This window comes from Helianthus annuus, chromosome 16 (genome assembly GCF_002127325.2).
Source record: "Helianthus annuus cultivar XRQ/B chromosome 16, HanXRQr2.0-SUNRISE, whole genome shotgun sequence".
Taxonomy (NCBI): domain Eukaryota; kingdom Viridiplantae; phylum Streptophyta; class Magnoliopsida; order Asterales; family Asteraceae; genus Helianthus; species Helianthus annuus.
The window spans coordinates 4,889,843-4,896,955 of record NC_035448.2 but is presented as its reverse complement, the minus strand read 5'-3'; the positions used below and the strand labels follow the sequence as shown (position 1 = coordinate 4,896,955).

Below are 7,113 nucleotides of genomic sequence, written 5' to 3'. Positions count from 1 at the left end.
ACATAGTTAGTCCCTGTGGTTTGCACAAAATAACATACTTACTACTTAGGTACTAATAGAATGTGATTTTAAACCTAAAAATAACCTTAATACCTCCAAACGTTACAAAATGAAAAGTTAATACCCTAGAATGTGATTTTAAACTATTAGTACCTAACTATGTTAGTTTGTGCAAACCACAGGGACTAACTATGTTAGTTTGTGCAAACCACAAGGACTAACTATGTAATTAACTCAAATTTATATTAGATTTAATTTTATAATTATCTTTTAATTGATATTAATTATCTATAATTAAGTAGGAGAGAAAAATTAGATAGCTCCAATGAATGACATGTGTCCATTTATTGGTTTCTTTTATTATATAGTATAGATATAGATATAGATGTAATATCGTTGGCAAATCAGATGTAGGTAGGTGCTCAAGTAATGAAATTTTCATTAATATTAATTTTCACATTTTTTATGCGTAATATGTCTTATCATAATATTTTTAAATTTAGTCTTCGAAGAAAATTTTCATACCATGCCAATGTTGAACACTACACTTTACATATGTACTTGTATTGTTATAATTTTAAGCATATGAAATTTTAGTACTTATTCAAATCTAATTAAAACAAATGGCAAAACTGTAAAAAATAGACGAGATATGCTATTTATATAAAACATTTTCAACACTCTTTTGTGATTTTCATCCTTTTTTTACAGAGCGGTTCGATTTCTACAAGGAGTTTTTTTTTTCCAGATTTATTGGGTTTACTCCTGAGCTAGTGTATAGGCATTATTGCCTAGTGAAGATTGATATGATCGAGTGATTCCGTTGGTGGCATGATAATACTCTAGTGGTCTGTCAGTGATTCAAATTTGTCGTTAAAAAAAACTATCATGTTGGTCCATACAAATTAGTAGAAAGAGAATTAAATATGTAGTTATACTAGGTTATCACCCGTGAATACTCACGGGTTGTGAATCTTTTAAAAAAATAATAAATGTGCATATATATTAATGAATGAAAAAAACATGAAGAATAAGGTAGATTAATCAATGTTAATAGCGTCTTGAAAATTAAACAATTATAAAATGTAATAATAACAAAACAAAGTTGTTTAAAATTCCTTATATCATAACTAAAAGAACATTCCATGTGTGTTGTAGTGCTTGCAATTTTGAGCTTTCTACAACAAAAATAATGATGAGAATTAGACATCACATGATGGAAAAAGTATCACTTTATTGCTTCTCCGCCATATAAGCATTAAATGGGTTAACCCAAAACATAACACTCACACGACACAATTTTAAATATGTTTGTGTTAGGTTGATGCCTTTGAGTCGTGTTCGGGTTCACCTATTCACACCCACTAACCTGACACGATTGACGGCCAAAATTAGAAACTACATCCGCCTATGTTGGTGCACAGAATGAGTAGCCTCTTCAAAAATGCAAAAAAGGCACATACCCTACATGCTCGGCAAAACTTTTTGATATTATAGTTGACTGGGCTCCACTATCAACAAACGTCCGAATTTCAAAAATGCCCATAAAAATGTTGAACACGGAAGTTGAATTATGAAAAAATTCCCATGAACTAAAATAAAAGCATGAATATGTCACTCCGTATTTATGATCATACCTTCAAAGGAACACCAGGTACTCCCATGTCAACATACAACATGACCTGAAAATTAGATCGAGAAAGCAACTATTTACAATAACTTAACTTTGGATGTGTAAAAGTACTGGTTATCTACTATAACAAACAACTTTTGAAAAACCCTTAGGGGTTGTTTTCGAGTGCAGTAGCTCAGTTCTCATTAATACATTTATGTAAAACAATAAGCACCAACTCAAAATCCAATTAACTATATTTCACAACAAAATATAATAACGTGGTGAAAACTAATGTGCCTGAGTGATATATATGTATAAATATATGTGTGTATGTATAACTTTCGATAGTTAGAGAAAACATATAGTCACACACTTGCCATATACTACGTAACACCTTCGATTTTCTTTTGTGCTTCCGCATCAAAAGGGCCTAGATAAAGTAGTGCATATGCTTTGGACAAAAAAAAATCCATAAAATATAAATTTGATACAAAATTACACAAAATATCTAAGAGAATCTCTATAACATTCTGTAGTGAATTAGAGTTATGAAATTAACATTTTTTTTATCAGTATGATAATAAACAATGACTACAAACTGCACTTATGAGCAAGCAACTTTAAGAAACCAAAGTTAATGAATAAGAAAGTGTCTAAACTATTTTAATGAAACTGCAACAAAGATATATCTTGCAAATTGCTTAAAATCTTTATATTTACAATTTTTTAGACTATAAAAAAAGCTTTAATCAATGGGTATGTTCGAGTCCGTTGATGAAAATAACAACTACCTAAAATAACCTACCAACTTAAACATGTTATTTATACTACATATGTAATATATCTTGAAGAAAAAGCTTGATGGATTATCTTATAAAATTATAAAGCCCAAATCTTACCAGTCAGATGTGCGCCACCAAATTATCACATTCCAAAATCATCAATATGACTATCTAATCCAAATTAAGACTATGACCAGTAATCATGTAATCATTGGTGGGTACCTGCTAAAATTAGGTGACCCCTTTCACAAACCACCAATCCCTCCCCTTTCACCTTTTTTTCTTTTAAGTGCAGTTCAATTCATTGACATTACGTTCTATCCAACAGTCTTGTGTCTAGTTGTCGTTTCCAAATGTCCTTGAGTAACTTCTGGAGCATCGCTATAAGCTATTTGAGCATTCACCGGAATCGGTTTAGTCACCAAGAATTACCCAAGTTCTCATCGTTAACTATTATACAAAAATTAAACATCATAATTTGTTTAATAATCAAATCATCAAAAGAACATATTCGAGATGGGGTATACCATACCTTAGCAATATCGACAACTTCTAATGCATCCATATACCATAGGGTTTGGGTTCTGACTACTTCTAACCCACAAAGCCTCACAGGAACGAACCCCGTAGCTGACCGCCAATCATTTTCTTCGGACCTTCATCGACATAAAAAGGTGTTGAATAAGAACTGCTGAAATAAGTCAGAACCTTAAATTGGTTCACCAGAATTCTCCCGAATCCCTTTACAACACTATCACCTGTAAGTATTCCCATCAAACATCCTCACAATCATCGACAACTGACCTCGATTCCTCTATGACCGTAAAGCCTTATGCGTCGTTTCCAAATGTCCTTGAATAACTTCTGGAGCATTGTTATAAGTTACTGGAGCATTCACCGGAATCGGTTCCAGTCACAAAGAATTACCCAAGTTCTCATCGTTAACTATTATACAAAAATCAAACATTATAATCTATTTAATAATCATATCATCAAAAGAACACATTCGAGATGAGGTATACCATACCTTAGCAGTATCGACAACTTCTAATGTTCATCCATATACCATAGGGTTTGGGTTCTGATTATTATACAAAAATTAAACATCATAATTTGTTTAATAATCAAATCATCAAAAGAACATATTCGAGATGGGGTATACTATACCTTAGCAGTATCGACAACTTCTAATGTTCATCCATATACCATAGGGTTTGGGTTATGACTACTTCTAACCCACAAAGCCTCACTGGAACAAACCCCATAGCCGACCGCCAATCATTTTCTTTGAACCTTCATCAACATAAAAAGGTGTTGAATAGGAACTGTTAAAATAAGTCAGAACCTTAACTTGGTTCACCAGAATTCTCCCGAATCCCTTTACAACACCATCACCTGTAAGTATTCCCTTCAAACATCCTCACAATCACCGTCAACTGACCTCGATTCCTCTTATGCGTCGCTTAAGGGGTCTCGATTAAACTACCACCGTCGCAAAATCGGCTAAATAAACACCTTCATAGAGATCGCCGTCTCCGGTAATGTTAAATGGTGATGATGACGCGCTGAATAGATCACCGGAACCTCACTGGAACGAACCCCGTGGCCGACCACTAATCATCATCTTTGAACCTTCATCGACATAAAAAAGTGTTGAATAGGAATTGTTGAAATAAGTCAGAATCTCGCCGACCGTCTGTTTTTCCTTGTCGATTCTCCTTCTTTCTTTGTCTACGATACATGAGAAAAGATAAGTTGTAGACTTGTAGGAACTAACATTAGGGCACACATCACGCAAGCAAGATTACAGTTGCAATTGTGAAGGCAAATATGGCATGAGTCAGCAAACAATGCCACTATCATGTTAAAGTACCTACACAACAGAAAGGAATAAGATAGCAAAGTTTTTAGAAAATGAAAATGTTATGTATTCTGTTAATGATGCCATACAATACATCCTTAGTTTTTACAACCAAAGTTATAAACACAGTTAAGAAATAAACAATAGTAATAAAACATCCATTAGTGTAAGAAAATCTACACGAAGACCCGTGCGCGTTGCGCCGCAAGACTTTTTAAGTTCAACACACTAAACTATAAAACTCAATGGCTCTTCAGTCATAGCCTATAAAATGTGACAATTGGTAAAATGATATACCAGAGATATGGGTCAGCCGAACAGAGTTAATGGAAGAATATAACTTAAACAACCCAAATAGAAAATTATATATTTTAACTTGTAAGATATGATAGCATTAAGCGATGTACAATTTGCAGAGAAGTACCCAAACCCACCCTAACTCAATTTGTTTGACCTCATAAAGTCAGCCTATACAAATTTCAATACTATTGACAGATTAATAACATGACATACGAATTACATGACGAATACCTTACACATAAAACATGACATACTGAATACATTTATAAGCTTCTAAAACTCCACCATACCATACTTTAAGTTGTTTAAAGGGCCTTCTACTAAACATTCATGCTCCTGTTTAGAGTGTAGAAAGAAACAATAGGTTGTGGGAATGCCCAGCTTACAAAATTGGCGAAAATAACCACCATTTATATACAATGTTTGCTACAAACGAAACGAAACGAAATGAAATGAGTGAATTGGCATTTTAATTATAAGTCTTTTGTTTTATTTATATAAATTCTTGCATGTGAACTAAAATACTGGCTAGAATTCTTCTTATGTATCTCGAGAGTTTGGTTCAAGTTTGAATTAAAATGGGAGTTCATGTGCTTACTTATCAGATTATTTTGATTTATTTTGTTTCGTCTAAACTAACTTAAGTTTTTTTTCTTTTTGTTGCAAGTAGACTTCAGCCAATATTTAAGTTCAGTAAAGCTTTATGACATCGCAATCCTTGTTTTAAAAATTGATACCTAGCATGTCAAACCATAAAATGAAGGATTTAATGAAGAAAATTATCAAATCAACACCTTTAAAAATTACAATTAATTAACACCTTGAATATTAGCGTTTAGTATATAATTAACACCATTAAAAATTACAAAAAAATATATATGATAAAGAAATGTGTGCGGGTGAAATCAACATGATTCAACCCACCTTGAGCTGTCCTAAAAACCTGACACATTTCAACCCATACCCTTTCAGACCTATATGATAAATGGAAATACCTGAGATGTCATGAATATGCAATGAAATGAGTTGGCATCAAGTTTAGGCTCACACATATTCCTTAATCTCTGAGCGAGCTTATCATCCGAGCTTATCATGCGAATTTAATGTACTCATGAGCCTTCATAGATATTTGTATACCAAACATCGAGATACAACCTGATTTAAAGGTATCAATGAACATGCAAAGTTGCAACATGAACTGCCTGCAATAGAGACGATACAATTATATGAATAACAAAGATAAACACGAACTTTAAGAATTGTAGTTACGGACTACTAATCTCTAGTTTATTTTGCACAAAAAAAGATACATCTAGGTTTACCTTTTTTCTCTAACAACTGATAATCGACGTTCATTTGTTACAAAATCATCTAAACCTAAAGTGCTCATCGTAAAGAAGTGATTTTAAAGGTTAATGATTTATACAGAACCCTTACCATTAGCAACATCAACATGAGTACCCCTTAAAATCAAATGAAAAGGAAAGCAACTATCTTAAAGCTTGAACAAAGACCAATCATCGAAATAATAATCTGAATTCAAAAGAACCCGAAAATCAATAGAGTTAAAAAAGTAAATATAACAAAATTCATCAAACTCTATTTAACGAAGCACGACTATATGGGTTCTATACATTTGAATACAGTTTGAATGACTTTAACCCATTTGACCTATTGAGTTCGTAAAAGATAAAGCATAACACATATCTCGACACATTTATAGGTAGAATGGTGTAAAATCTAAAAATGCCAACCTGTTCTAAAAGGCTTCCTTCTAGCTTAGATGTCCAATCAACTTACAGCTCAAGCTCGGATGCCTTTTTAATAACTTCTAATCCCTTTAGCAATCCCTTCTTCGGACAAAAAAAAAAATGCCCTTGCCTAACGTGTATTTGAAATATGGATCTCTAGTTTTCAAAGAAAATTTGATTTAACATAGCAAAAAAGGATTTATAAAAATCATCAAATATTGAAAGGCTTGCCTCTTATGCAAAAATCTCAACTACGATTTGAATTGATCATCCATGATTGGTTCAAATCTACGAAGGACATCAGGCTTTACGGGTTTACCATCAGAGAAGTCGAGCCTTAATTTATTGATAGCTAGTGTGCTATATGTGATTACAAAAAAGTAATTATAACAAAATTAGTTAATTAGCATAAAATGATTCCCCTCTTTTGTCCCAAGCCTAATTTTCTTCCTAGGCTGAGTGTCTTGCGTGTTACTGATCATCCTTCCCCTCTTTTATCCCACCTAAAACACAAAAAAACAAATAATTTATATATAACATGTCCCAAATATTAAATTTAGAGATGGCGATTTAAACCCATTTAACAAAAAGAACATTCCTACAAATCACAATCCAAAGTAATTATCACAAATTATTCAAAATCTTTATAACAAAAAAAAAAAAAACAATTACAGATAAAACAACAACAGTCAAAGTAATATTAAGAAAACAAATGAAAAACTATAACCTGAGCTCAAACGTATCAACATACTTCTGAGAGTACTAAACTTACCTGTCGTTTTGGTTATCATATTTGAACCAAAA

The 7,113-nt window shown here is 32.4% G+C and overlaps 1 long non-coding RNA gene across 5 annotated transcripts; it reads right to left on the bottom strand.

The window, feature by feature from the left end:
- Positions 1–996: 996 nt before the first annotated feature.
- Positions 997–4,927, bottom strand: LOC110917764. 5 transcript variants are annotated; one of them, XR_004884674.1, is made up of 6 exons: positions 4,790–4,906; positions 3,565–4,270; positions 2,930–3,342; positions 2,620–2,847; positions 1,638–1,682; positions 997–1,178 (listed from the first exon to the last, which is right to left on the bottom strand). It is a non-coding gene; the product is annotated as an uncharacterized LOC110917764 (long non-coding RNA). The 5 variants fall into 5 exon arrangements; XR_004884673.1 differs by lacking the exons at positions 997–1,178; positions 1,638–1,682 and having other exon boundaries at positions 1,689–2,847; positions 2,930–3,053; positions 3,202–3,342; positions 4,790–4,905; XR_004884675.1 differs by lacking the exons at positions 997–1,178; positions 1,638–1,682 and having other exon boundaries at positions 1,689–2,847; positions 4,849–4,927.
- Positions 4,928–7,113: the final 2,186 nt, after the last annotated feature.